We start from the raw sequence: 14,210 nt of genomic DNA on the forward strand, positions 1-14,210 counted from the left end.
TGGGATGGATGGTGATTGGACCATGTGATGGATTGATGGGTGCAGGAGCAGGATTGTGGTTTTGAATTCCTGAGGAAAAACCCAGAGCTCTCAGATTCGGGTTTCCCCAGATGTGCCAGAGTACCTACTCCAATAAATGGGAACTTTGAGAAAATGTGTCAGCCTCCGCTTTTGCTGCTTTGGCTGCCATAGGAACCGGGAGGGGGGAGAACTAGGGAGCTTGGGGGGGGAAGCATGCTGGAGGAGGGGTGTGGCTTCGGAAGAAACCAAACTGAATCCTTGGAGTGGCTATCGGGTAACCGTCGTGGCATTCCTGATTGATGACGCTGCCAACGTGCTTCCACCTGACCCTGGAAGACCTTTGGACTGGATGATTTACGATGGACAGTGGGAGGGGATGCTTTCTATATGCACTTTTCGTGCCTATTGCTTTAATTTCAGCTTAGCCGTGGTTGCGTTCATTTCATTTCTAGTAAAAGTACCTGTCTCTATAAATCATGGAGTCTGGGTCATTCTTTCCTGGATTTTGAAGGAAGCACACCTGACAAAATGACTGTCTCGGAGTTTTTAATTGGAATTGGATTTTTCTGGAACACTGACAATCTGAGCTTGCCAAGATAAACTAGGTGCTGCCCCCTACCTGTGCTAGCTAGTACTAAATCTATTACATATACCAGTAGTTGGACCCATTTCTGGGAGAAAATGTCCTACACTTACATCATAATCTAGTTGAGTCAGCCCTGTTATTTGCTGGTGCTTTCCCCCTCCTCATTCCTTTCCAACATCCATGCCCCCATCCTCTGCTCAACCTTTGCCTCCTTGGAAGATCTCACACCTGTTTCTGGTTCTTCTAATCCAGCCTGTTCCCAGATCTGGGTCAACTTTCAGCTGAGGTAGGACTTTCCCATGTGGTGAGGTCACCAAGTCTCCATCATGAAAGATAATTTTCCCTCTGCTGAGAAGAGGCAGAGTTACATCACTGAATGTCATTCCCTTCCTTTATCGTCCATCTCTTGGGGAAAAGGCAGAAAGGTGACCATTCAAAAATACAAATAAATGTGCCGGGGATGTGATGCCAACCAGCAATGAACAAAGTTCATACTTGTCAAGATCACTGGAAGTGTTAATACCACTTTATAATGCCTTGGTAAGGTCACACTTGGAATACTGTATCCAGTTTTGGTCGCCATAATGTAAAAAAGATGTGGAGACACTAGAAAGAGTGCAGAGAAGATCAAGAAAGATGATTAGGGGACTGGAGGCTAAAACATATAGAATGATTGCTGGAATTGGGTATGTCTAGTCTGATGAAAAGAACTAGAGGTAACAAGATAGCAGTCTTCCAATATCTCAGGGGCTACCACAAAGAAGAGGGAGTCAAGCTATTCTCCAAAGCCCCTGAGGGCAGGACAAGAAGCAATGGATGGAATCTAATCAAGGAGAGAAGCAACCTAGAACTAAGGATAAATTTCTTGACAGAACAATTAATCAGTGGAACAACTTGCCTCCAGAAGTTGTTAAAGCTCCAACACTGGAAGTTTTTAAGAAGAGATTGGATAACCATTTGTCTGAAGTGGTGTAGGGTTTCCTGCCTAAGCAGTGGGTTGGACTAGAACATGCCTGTTAAACTCCTGGCCCATGGGCCGGATGTGTCATGTATGGCCACGCCCACTTCTCGTCTCTTCTTGCCTAAGTACTGCAGACTCCACCAACCTGGTCTTCAAAGACAGGTGAGATGATTAACTCAATGGGTTTTTGTCCTTGTTTTTCGGGACAAACCCTACTGTCTCACAAATGTTTGGCTAGAAATCACTGTGAATCATGTGCTGGTGGAAAATATTTGTAATTTTGCTTTTCTGTTTTTTTTTTTAAAAAGCACCTGAGGCAGCTAAGAATATTTAATATCTATTTCTGAAAATATTAGATTACATCAGATTGAGATTAAAAATGACAAGGTAAGCATTTGAAAGAGGATAACGTGTTAGAGGCCTTTCTTTTGTGGGTGGATGTCTCAACATCATGTTCTGTCTTGAATGAAAAGATGTAACAATTAAATACTCCCTAAAACTGCAATCAAGTTTTGGGATTACGTCCATGTACTTTTCTTCTTCTTTTTTTTTACTTTCTATCCTGGTGGGCATTCCTGACATTTAATGGGTCTAAGTATTAACCAGGTCTTTTATGCTCAGTTTTTTCAAATTAGCAAAACATAGTCATTTAAATTATTACTGTCTAGTGACATACTTATTTAGGTGCTATTTCTAGCACTTTGATGGATTTCAGGCAGACTTCTGTGAGTTATGGAATGGCATTATCAGAAGAAATATCCTTCTGGGTTCAGCACCAAATGGGGAAAAAGACCCTGGAAACATGGAGACTGCTTGGAAAGATGGTTTAATGGTGGACAGGATTGCATGGTTTGAATTCCTGAACAGAAAAAAAGGGCAAAGATGCTGCGAGTCCCTTGGTTTTATGTCCTCCCTGGCTTTGAACTTCCTGGAGCCCCAAAAGAGTATCCTGATTGGTTGTCAGACTCCCAGGGGATGGGGGTCTTAGCTAGCCTTGCTGGCTGATGTAATCTTCCCAGGTGCCATGTGGTTAGTTTCTGTTGCTAGTGTCAGTGTTCCAGAAAACCCCCAACTCCCAGTAAAGATGCAGAAGCAAGCATTTTCCAAAGTTCTCTTTACTAGAATAGGTAAACTGGCACATCTGGGAAATCCTGAATCTGAAAAGCCCGGGCTTTCCTTCAGTAATTCAAAGCTCCTAAAACCATCCCCTTTCTCCCCAGTCGATCACATGCTCCAATCAACGTCCGTTCCACCTCGACCCAACCCCTGACCTTGACGATAGGAAGAATGCTATTATGTCTGCAAGTCCGCCCAGTTCTCCTATTGATAATTCACATAACACCTAATGTACTGTTCCACAATTGAGTTCAATTTTTCAGCCGATCCGTTAGTCGATGGGTGAAAAGCCGAGCTAAGTCCCTGGGATGGCCCAATGGATCATAGAAACTCCCTCCAGAACTTAGTGATAAACTGGATGCCGCGGTCCAATATTCTTCTTCTTGGGACTCCATATAGCCTGTAGATGTGTTTCACAAACAGCTTTGCCAGTTTTTTGGCTGAGGGTAGTCCGCTGCAGGCACTGAAGTGGGCTTGCTTGGAGAATAAATCAATGACAGTCCAAATGACCCGGTTGCCCCCACTGTCAGGGAGCTCAACTATGAGGTCCATCGCAATCTCCTCCCAAGGCTTGGTGGGTTCTGCCACAGCCTGGAGAAGTTCAGGGGGCTTCCCTGTTCGGTATTTCATGGTGGCGCAGGTGGCACAGCTCCTCACATAGTCTTCCACATCAGTTTTCATCTTTGGCCACCAGAATTGCTTCCTAGTCAAATGGAGGGTTTTTAAAAACCAAAATGGCCCCCTAGGCGAGAATCATGACTTCTCTTCAATACCAGGAGCTGCAGGCTGCAGGGCATGTAAAGTTTAGTCCCCTTCCATGCCAACCCGTCCCTTAGGGTTAGATCCGCCTGGTTTTCTTTGAACCAGGAGTCATTAGAGAGCGCCGCTTTTAGCTCCGCTGTCAACTTGTCTTTGGGGAGATTAGAACCCTGGCGCGTTTGCGCTCTGGTAAGGGCTTGGGCAGCTGGCTGAGTCTCTGAGATCATGGCCTGAACTATCTCTTCCCATCGGCTGTCAAATTGGGATTTGTGGGAGAGAGCGTCAGCCAGAAGGTTCTTACCCCCTGGGATATATTTCAGGTTAAAGTTAAAGCATTTGAAATATTGAGCCCAACGAACCTGCTTTGGAGAAAACTTCCTCGGGATCTTCAGTGCCTCGAGATTGTTGTGGTCAGTCCAAACCTCAAAAGGCTCCTCCACCCCCTCCAGGAAATGTCTCCAGGACAAGAGAGCCCATCGCACCGCAAACGCCTCCTTTTCCCATACCGCCCATCTGCACTCAGTGTCCGTTAACTTCCTTGATACATAAGTACACGGCATTAGGTTGTTCCAGGGGTCCCTTTGTAGTAGAATAGCCGCCACCACCACATCACTTGTGTCCGCCTGAACCACAAAGGACTTATTCAGGTCAGGATGCTGTAGGATCGGCTCCACAGCAAATAGGCGTTTTAACCGTTCAAAGGATTTTTGGCAGTCCATTGTCCAAGCTAAGGGCTGGCTAGGTTTTGGCTTGGTGGGAGACAGGCCGGTTTTTAGCAATTCTGTCAAAGGGAGTGCGACCTCAGCGAAGGAAGGGATGAATTGTCTGTAAAAGTTTGCAAACCCCAGGAAGCTCTGGAGTTGCTTAGGGTTGTGTGTGGGCTGCCAGTCCAGTACTGCCCTCACCTTCTCTGGGTCCATTTCGATCCCCTTATTCGACACCCTGTATCCCAGGTAGTCAAGAGCTTCCTTATGGAACTCACATTTGGACAATTTTGCATAAAGTTTGGCCGCTGGGAGTTTTTTCAGCACTTGTCTGACCAATTTGATGTGGTCTTCCATATTTTCGCTGAATATAAGAATGTCATCGAGATAAACAAGAACTCCTATATAAATGCTCATGCAACATTTTGTTGATCAGTTGCATGAAGACCCCTGGGGCCCCCGGAGTCCAAAAGGCATGACCCGGAATTGGAAGTTGCCCAAGGGGCAGTTAAAAGCCTGGAGCTTGGTGGCGCGGCAGACTAAAGCACTGTTATTAACAGTTATTAACATCAGCTGCCTGCAATTACTGCAAGTTCAAATCTCACCAGGCTCAAGGTTGACTCAGCCTTCCATCCTTTCTAAGGTAGGTAAAATGAGGACCCAGATTGTGGGGGCAATAAGCTGACTTTGTATAAAAATATACAAAAGTATGAAGGCTATTGCTTAACGCATTGTAAGCCGCCCTGAGTCTCCGGAGAAGGGCGGCATATAAATCAAATTAAAAAAAAAAAAGTCTTCCATTCGTCTCCCTCCTTTATGTGAACTCGGTAGTAAGCTTCTCTTAGATCTAGCTTGGTGAAAATTTTTCCTTTTGATAGGTGGTTCAGTAAGTCCTTCATCAGTAGGAGGGGGTAGGAATTTTGTATGCAAATGGTGTTGACAGAACGAAAATCAATACATAATCTTAAAGTACCATCCTTTTTCTCTGTAAACAATACTGGGGCGGCTATGCTGGATTTCGCAGGCTCAATGAACCGTCTGGCTAGGTTGGTGTCAATGTACTTCCTTAATTCAGTCATCTCAGCAGGTGTCATGGAGTACATTCTAGGTTTTAGCAGTTTAACCCCCGGTTGTAATTTGATGGCGCAGTCTGTGGGCTGGTGAGGGGGGAGGAGGTTACATTTGTCCTCACTGAAGGCTTCGGCTAAGTCTGCATACACTTTAGGGATTTGGTGTTCGCCTGGAGGCCTGTCTGAACAAGCTGCTGCTGTTTCTGGCTGCTGGCCATTCTGGGTAGGTTGGTGTTTCGGGGGAGGGACGGGGTGTTGGGCCAACCCTTATTCTGATTTTTTGGTATCCATCTTCTCATGTGATGGTGGGGCCCCATTTGTCCAGCCAAGCCAGGCCCAGTATGATAGATTCTGACATCTTTGGGGTTACTATAAATCGTATAAGTTCATGATGTTTCCCCATCTCTAATTTAATCAGTTCAGTAATATGGGTGGCAGGGATTCCCCCAATCAACGTCCCATTCACCTGGTGAAATTTAATCGGGTGCTTCAAGGGTGTTGTTCTTATCCCCAGCTGTTCTACCACTTTAAGCCCGATTAAACATCTGGTGCAGCCGGTATCTATTATTGCTGGGAGTTCTGCTTGTTTCCCTGTTTCTAGCAGCACTAGTTTTACTTTAATTGAGAAGGGGGAGATGGGTGCACTCACCATCGGGTCTTCATCTCCGCTAGCCCCGTCGGGAGGGGCTCCTTTTGCCAGAGGGTCCTCGCTCTCTTCAGTGGGGAGGGGAATCTCCATGGCTTGTCTGGCAAATTAGCTGGTGTTTGGGCTTTCCTTGGAGCCCTCCTGCCTCGTGCAGCTGTGGCGGGTCATTGTTGTGGAACTGGGGCAGGGGCCAGGCACTCAGAAGCTCAATGTCCTGTCTGTCCACAGCGATAGCACTTAATTGCCCCCCCCCGGTTGAGGGGGGGTGAGATCTGTAGCTTTTGAAATGGGCTTTCTAGATAACGTTTTTCGAGGCAGCTGCTCTGCTGAGGTTTGGCTAGTTGGGTGGACTTCTCTGTCTAGAGCAATGGACATGGTATACCAGTCGTGGAGATGCTCAGGCCCCCCCCCCGGATCCCACAGGCTTTTCTGACTTCTGGGTCAATAGCTTCTTTAAAGTAGTGCAGGAGTATGCGGTCAGGCCAATGGCCTAGATTCCCTGCAACTCATCTAAAGTCCCATACAAAGACTTTTATAGGTTGATTACCTTGCTTCATGACCTTTAGTGTGGCTTCGTTTTCATTTACGCGGTTTGGGTCCTCAAATTTTTCATCAGGTTCGCCTGATTCGCCAGTTGCGTCCCTTTCTGGATCGGGACTCGTTACGCACGGTCACTCATGCCCTCGTCACCTCCCGCCTGGACTATTGTAATGCTCTCTACATGGGGCTCCCCTTGAGGAGCACCCGGAGGCTCCAACTGGCGCAGAGTGCGGCCGCGCGGGTGGTAATGGGAGCGACATGGCGCTCCCATGTGACACCTCTCCTGCGCGAGCTGCACTGGCTCCCGGTGGTCTTCCAGGTGCGCTTCAAGGTTTTGGTTACCACCTTTAAAGCGCTCCATGGCTTAGGACCTGGTTATCTACGGGACCGCCTACTACCACCAATAGCCTCCCACCGGCCAGTACGGTCTCATAGAGAGGGACTCCTCCGGGTGCCGTCAGCCAAACAATGTCGGCTGGCGACCCCTAGGGGGAGAGCCTTCTCTGTGGGGGCACCTACCATCTGGAATGAGCTCCCCCCAGAGATACGGAGGATCCCGGATCTGCGCACCTTCCGCCGCGCTGTGAAGACCTTTTTATTCCATCAGGCGGGCTTGGCCTAATCTCTTCCCTTTTTAAACATGTAAATTTTAATCTGTTTTTAAATTATTGGGGTGTTTTAATTTGTCTGGGCCAAAATGATTTAATTTGATTTTATCTGGTTTTTTAAATTTTTTGTATCTATGTTATTTTATTGTTTGGCTGTTCACCGCCCTGAGTCCTTCGGGAGTAGGGCGGTATACAAATCAAATAAAACATAAAACAAACATAAAACAAATTGGAATCGGAGCAGCGTGATAAACCCATTGGCATAATTCAGTTCAACAGCACTCTCATTATGCAGCTGGGCTATCCATTCAGAAGCCTCCCCCTCAGACTTCCAGTTTGATGTTGCGGCGAGACAGTCGGGGAAATAGTGGGCTCTGATGAGCCCCGCAAAAACCCCGGCTGCCGAACCACTGCTGGTGGGTCTTTGGACCCGAACTGTCCTGCAGGGACAGGGGTGAAAGAGAGGTGCCTCGGACGACCAAGAGGAACAGGCAAGTTCCTCGGAGGTGGGAGAGAACTCTCTGCATCAGCGGTGGGGGGCGGCAGCCATGGCGGCTGCCACGAAGCTGGGACAAACCGAAACAAGAGATGTGCAGGAGGAAAGTGAAAAGAATGGAGCTCTTTGAAGCTGGGTGAGTGACACCAACCTAGGCTTTTAACAACGCTAGAGCAATAATTAACATTTGAAAGACCTCTAGCCTAAATAGAGCAGCTGTGTATTACAGGGGCATAGAAGATTTTGAAAAGTGACTTTAGAAGGAAAAGTCCCGGAGGCAAACTACTTTGGCTTTGAACTAATTAGAATAAAAAAAACATTGAGGCATATTGTATTTGGAAAGAATTTGTGTAAATTAGATTTGGACTTGGAAAAAAGAAGAGACTTAATACTTTTAAAATTTAAAAGAAGAAATGGACTGAATTGGACTGTTATATAACTACAATAAAATGGAGATGGATCCAATGAAAAGGAATGCGGATTGCAGAGTAACACCTTCCATTTTAAAAAAAAACATTGTAACTTGCCGTTTGGGAGCACGGTGAAACTACGGAGAAACAGTCATGAGTGGTTTGGATTAGAAGTTTTCCCTTTGTCTACAGATGGTTTTTTGATGGAAAAAAAAGAGGAAATACAACGGAACCTTTATAATTTATATTATTTGGCATAGGAACAAAAGAAGCAAGATGGTGTAAGAATGAAAGAAGAAAGACGATGTACTTTGCAGGAAATATAAAGAACAAAAAAGAATTAAAATGATACATGAAAGATTAATATTGGGAACACTAAATTTGAAATGGATTATAACTTGATAGATAAAGAAATGAAGAAATAAAATATCCACGGCTGGAAAGAAGATTAAAAACTAGTCTGATTAAAAAATGAAATTGTATTGTTTAGATGTACATTAAAAAGGAGGTGTTTGTATGGAAAATAAAATAATGTGATTAAAATAGAAAAATGAAGTAAAGATGGATAGTTTTGATAAAAAGGAGCTTTTTATAGATGAATAAGAAAATATATGATTATGAGAAGAATCCAAGAAACTTTATTGACTTTATATGTGGATATGGTAGAGGTAAGAATTAAGCCTAAATGTTAAATTGTAAACAAAGCTGAGAATGAAAATAAGATCAGATATACTGAATTAGAGAATGTGAATGAATATGTGAATGTGAATGAATAAAATAAAATAAAATAAAGTGAATGATATGAATGACTATAAAATAAGGTGATTATATTGGGTATAATAGTAAAATTAAAGAAACTTATCTTGAGATTAAAAATGACCACACTGGGTTTAACAGTAAAATTCAGAAGATTATGCTGGGATGTACAGCAAAACAAAAAGGATTACACTGGGTTTAACAGTAAAACTTTGAAGATTATGCTGGGATTGACAGCAAAAAGTAAAGTGATTCTACTGGTTTTAACAGTAAAATTCAGAGGATTATGCTGGGTTTGACAGCAAAAACAAGAATGACCATACTGGGTGTGATAGTAAGACTTAGATGCTGAAGTTGGGATTAATAGTAAAAATAAATATGATTATATTGGGTTTAATAATAAAAATAAAGATGATTTTGCTGGAAATTACAGTAATAATAAATGATCTAAGATGAAGATGATGTGTTGGGATAAATAATTAAAGATAAATATGTTGGGATTATTAGTTAAATTAGAATGACTATATTGAGATAAATAATAATGAAGATGATTTGTTGTGAGTAATTGTTAAGATACTGTTTAAGATAATAGTAAACTAAAAAGATAATGAAAAGATATTGAGTTAAGATCTAAAGATTTAAGTAACGGGTTTTTGGATAATGGGATTATAAAATAGATAGAATTTAGGGAAACAATTGTTTAAAACATTAAGTTGTGTTATTTAGAAATTAAGATTTGAGGTGAAAAAATAGAAAGGTAGTTATTTTTGAGTGAACTGTGAGCTGGTTTTTTCTCTTTTATTTTTTTTTTATTGTGATTATTTTTACAAGATTGGGATTAATAGTAAAAATAAATATGATTATATTGGGTTTAATAATAAAAATAAAGATGAAATGGAGATGAAATATTATTAAAGATGAATTATTGATTGTACCAATTAATAACCGGATCAATGCTTCATTCTAAAAGATGTATTTTATGTTTATGTTTTAAAAAAATAAAAATCAAAAATCAAAAAAAGAAGAAGCCTCCCCCTCATTCATTCCATCTGAGATTGCCAACACTAAGTCTTGTTCTGATTCGTATTGCTCACCATACTGATCCACGTGAGCCCAGACCCTGGTGAGGAAATAAGCTAGCTTGGCTGGCATCCCATCAAAGGTTGCTCTGAAGCGGGGTGGTGGTGGCCTCGCAGGTGGGGGGGCAGCGGCCACGGCTGGTTGGGGTAAAACTTGCTGCGGGGCTGCTCCTGGTTGTTGCATTCTAACAGGCTGTTGCATTCCAACAGACTGGTGTAAAGCTTGCTGGGCTGGAGAGGGGGGCACTCTAGCCGGCTGCTGGATTAGTCCCCCCTGTGGTGCCAGGATCGTTTGGCCATAGGAGGGGGGCCAGGGGGATCCCTGGAAGCTTGGAACAGATGGCGCGGGATACCACTGGCACTGGATCCATCCCTGGCCGGGACAGAAAGCCCATCCGGGTGGTATGCTCTCCGCAGGAGGTAATGCTAATGCAGGCTGGCAAGGGTCCCAAAAAGGGGGTCTTGCCTTCCGTATGCCGGCTGAGCCTGATGCCCCACTGCTGCAGGATTGGAATGTTGCACTAATCCTGTTGTTTGGCCTCTGGGTGGGTAAGGGGGGGGGGGTCTGCGTCCTACGAATCCCTCCCCCATGTCCCGGATCAGGGAAGGTGAATGTTGGTTTTGCTAGCCTCCAGCTCACCTCCAGGGGTTGGGAAGGGGGGGGCAAGCTCCCCACTTCCATCCGCTCAAAATTCTCCCAGAAATCTGACGCCTCGGCCCAAGCCCCAAGTCGACGGGCTTCCTCTGCAGCCTCCATGGCTCGTCCCATCTTTTCAGAAAGTTTGGCAATTCCTCGAGCATCCAGGGCCCTGGCAGGCCTCCCTCCGATTTCTCCTTTCTCCTCCATCTTCACTGAGTCTTTGCATCACCTGGGGTTTTAGGTTGATGCTGGGGCTCAGTACCCCTGACAGCCCCCTTATGGGGTGCTGTTAGGTTTTATAGAGATTCGGGATAATGTCAGCATTCCAGAAAACCCCCAACTCCCAGTAAAGACGCGGAAGCAGGCATTTTCCAAAGTTCTCTTTACTAGAATAGGTAAACTGGCACATCTGGGAAATCCCGAATCTGAAAAGCCCGGGCTTTCCTTCAGTAATTCAAAGCTCCTAAAACCATCCCCCTTCTCCCCAGTCATGCTCCAATCAACATCCGTTCCACCTCGACCCAACCCCTGACCTTGACGATAGGAAGAATGCTATTATGTCTACTAATTCCCCTCTCCTAAATCCCCCCTCCTACTTTCTCACAAATGAGGTGGCAGCATTGAAGCTTCTGGCCTAATATGGCTTCCAAGGCTGACAGCTAGATGGGTCCTATTGTGTTGCAGATGATGGTCCATTGACAAAGATGGGACAGAATTGAGTTTCTGCCTCTGGCCCATTGACAAAGGGTGGAGGGGGCAAGAAGGTGGGAGTTGCTTCATCTTTAAAACATGCTTCTCCATTTCTAATCCATGGAAACATAATATTCTGCCTTTTTAATACTTCCTAAAATATTTCATTCTTCTAGGAAAGGTGGGTGCTAACTTCCTACAATCCTTCCTTTAAAAAAAAAACATGAGTTTTGAAACATGTTCTTGGCAAAAGATTAAAATTGATCAGGTCAGGGAGGCTTGATGGGTGCTTTTAGTTGTTCTGATGCAAAGGGGCAGGCATTGATAGAGGCAACAGAAAAGGATTCCTTCAGTGGCTCCCAAAAGCTTTCAGCCATGAAGGTCTAGCAGCCAGGAAAAAAGTTCTGGTAAGAATTTTACAGTATCCAATTTCTATGCCAATTAATTTCAGATTTCAGATATCACTTTCTGTGAGCTTCCAGTCAGGTTTCAAGCAAGCACACATCCCAAAATTTTTCACAGCCATGGTTTTCCTTTAAATTACAGGCTGCCCATTTCATGGGTTTGTTACTAAACCTGCCTAGCTCTTACTTTAGTGCATCCAGGATTTGTGAGTCCGAATTGAGGTTAGTCTGTGCAATCTAGGCTTTTTTTTTTCTTTTTCTTTTTTAAATTACACACAATGAGCCCTGGGACTTCTACTCATGAGACCACCAGCGCAATCGTGCTTTACTGGGCAACTGGGCAGCATCATTTGTGAGTTACAGTCAGGGCTTGGGTTTTGGATATCACTTTTTTTGCTATCTCTTCAAGTGAGGGAATTGCCTGAGGGGGATTGCCCCCTCCCCCATTGAATTAGAAGGGAGATGTGACTACTTGGGCTTTTAATTCCACAGAGCCAAAGTCAACCTAGGAGAAGCTTTTTTGTGTGGAGGTAAGTGAAGGGAATAGTTTCAGTCTAATTCTGAATGGTGTGTCTCTCTGTGTGTGCATGTGTATGCAGCTACTTTTACAATACAGGCAATACAAACATTTTGGACATATTTCTCCTCCCCACCAGACAGAAATCTAAGATGTACATAACTTGCTGTGGCAACTGCTCCCAAATACAATTCTTATAATAAACTGATTACAATATAAATGGGAAAAAAAGAAAACCTTACAATGAATTTCCACCATCCCCCATAGTCTTTCCAGCTGTTTTCTGGGGATTGAAAAGAGTCTTTTGGTCTTTACTTTTTTTTTTTAATTTGATTTATATGCCGCCCTTCTCCAGAGACTCAGGGCGGCTTACAATGTGTTAAGCAATAGCCTTCATACTTTTGTATATTTATACAAAGTCAGCTTATTGCCCCCACAAACTGGGTCCTCAATTTACCTACCTTAGAAAGGATGGAAGGCTGAGTCAACCTTGAGCCTGGTGAGATTCGAACTTACAGTAATTGCAGACAGCTGGTGTTAATCACAATGCTATCAGTCTGCTGAGCCACCAGGCCCTACTTGTACATCTCAGTGTCTTTTTTTTCATGTCTGCTGGGTGACGTGCTTGGTGGTAAGGCTGGTCAGTCAGGCTTGGGAAGGTCTGCTTCACTCTGGTTGCTGTGATGGCTTTCAGTGGAGGCTGAATTCAAACCCAATTCCTGGTTCAAACAGATGGAAGGTCTCCTCTGGAGGCAGCATCTAGATCCATGTGCTCTGCTTACACAGGTTGCAGAGTCATTTGTGCAGGGCTGAAAGACATTAGAACAGGGTCCCCTCCCCCCTTTTGTGGGTAATCTTCCCAGGAAAGGCATTGTAACAGGATTAGAGTTGGGGGGGGGGGTAGATAGCTGAAAGGAAACAACAACACATCAGTATTGCAGTTACTAAACAGATAATGCAGTTTCAACAAAATGGAGACACAACAGATGAGAAAGAAAAACCTGGATTCACATGCTTCAGGGAAGAGATGAACATGTAAAACCATTTAAACAGATACAGTGAGTGCAAGACTGAATTTTTTTTCTTGTAAATGAACGTAAAACATTTCCTCATAAACTTGAGTTGTTACTTTAAGATACAGAGAGGGAAGGAGGGGAAAAAGTAGAAATAAAATGAAAAGTTCTCTTTACTCTATTCTTGTTGGCCAGACAAACACAGGGCAAAGGCTCTTTCTTTCTTTTTTCTTTCCCTTCCCCATTTTTCATTGCTTCAATCTTTTTTTTTTCCCCTAACAATTTCAAATTCTTGTCTCTAGGGATCAGATACATTTTACAGTTACAATTACCTCGAGGGTGCACAAAGACTTAGACATACACACATAAAAACAAGGAGGACAAAAGAGAGGAAAACAGAACTCTAAGATTTACACACACACTGATCATTCCCACCATAAATCTCAGTTAAATTAGGGAAGGCACAAATCTTAAACATACCATGTGGTTGCATAGAAGACAGAGAAAGAGACAAACAAAAACTCCAACGTTCCTATTTATATATTTCCCTTTTCTTCTAAGTACCTTTATTTAGCCAAATTTGTCTCCCGGTGTTGTCCCTTAGCATAGCCCATTTCCTGCACAATTTCTGAGCTTTCCTTTTGCTCATGCCAGGTAACACTGGCATCCACCTGGCATCCCAGGCCACAATCAACTCTTCCAGGGGATTTTCCCTCACCCTCGAGCTACAGCTTCCCATGATACTTGAAATATAAGGTTCACTTTGGCTTAGCCGGGTGAATCTCCTTCGTTTCAGAAAAAATAGTTCTGAGAAGGACACAGATTCCCTTTTGCGGAATCTGCCTGGGTTTGTGGATCAAAAAGGGATCCGGGAGGATCTCACTGCCCCTACAGCTAGTACCAGTATCTCCCCATGCAATACACATACACCGGGCTGCTTTCTTTGGAACACCGTGGACTCCCTTTATTACTTTTAATACCCCTTTCATTTTGCTTGGCTTTCGTTCGGCTTCCATTCCTTTTAAACACAAAGTTCCACGTTTGGCGACCCCCCCCCCTTGCTTTCTCTATCCTACCAGTCACAGCTTGGTGGAGCTAGCGGTAGGCAGAGGTGTGGCTAGAGGTCGCTCAGAGGTGAAATCAGACTGTTTTCCAGGTGGAATCCCCTCCTGCCCCACACACACTTCCTCCTTC

This window comes from Pantherophis guttatus, chromosome 6 (assembly GCF_059756535.1).
Source record: "Pantherophis guttatus breed Tessera chromosome 6, ASM5975653v1, whole genome shotgun sequence".
Lineage (NCBI taxonomy): Eukaryota > Metazoa > Chordata > Lepidosauria > Squamata > Colubridae > Pantherophis > Pantherophis guttatus.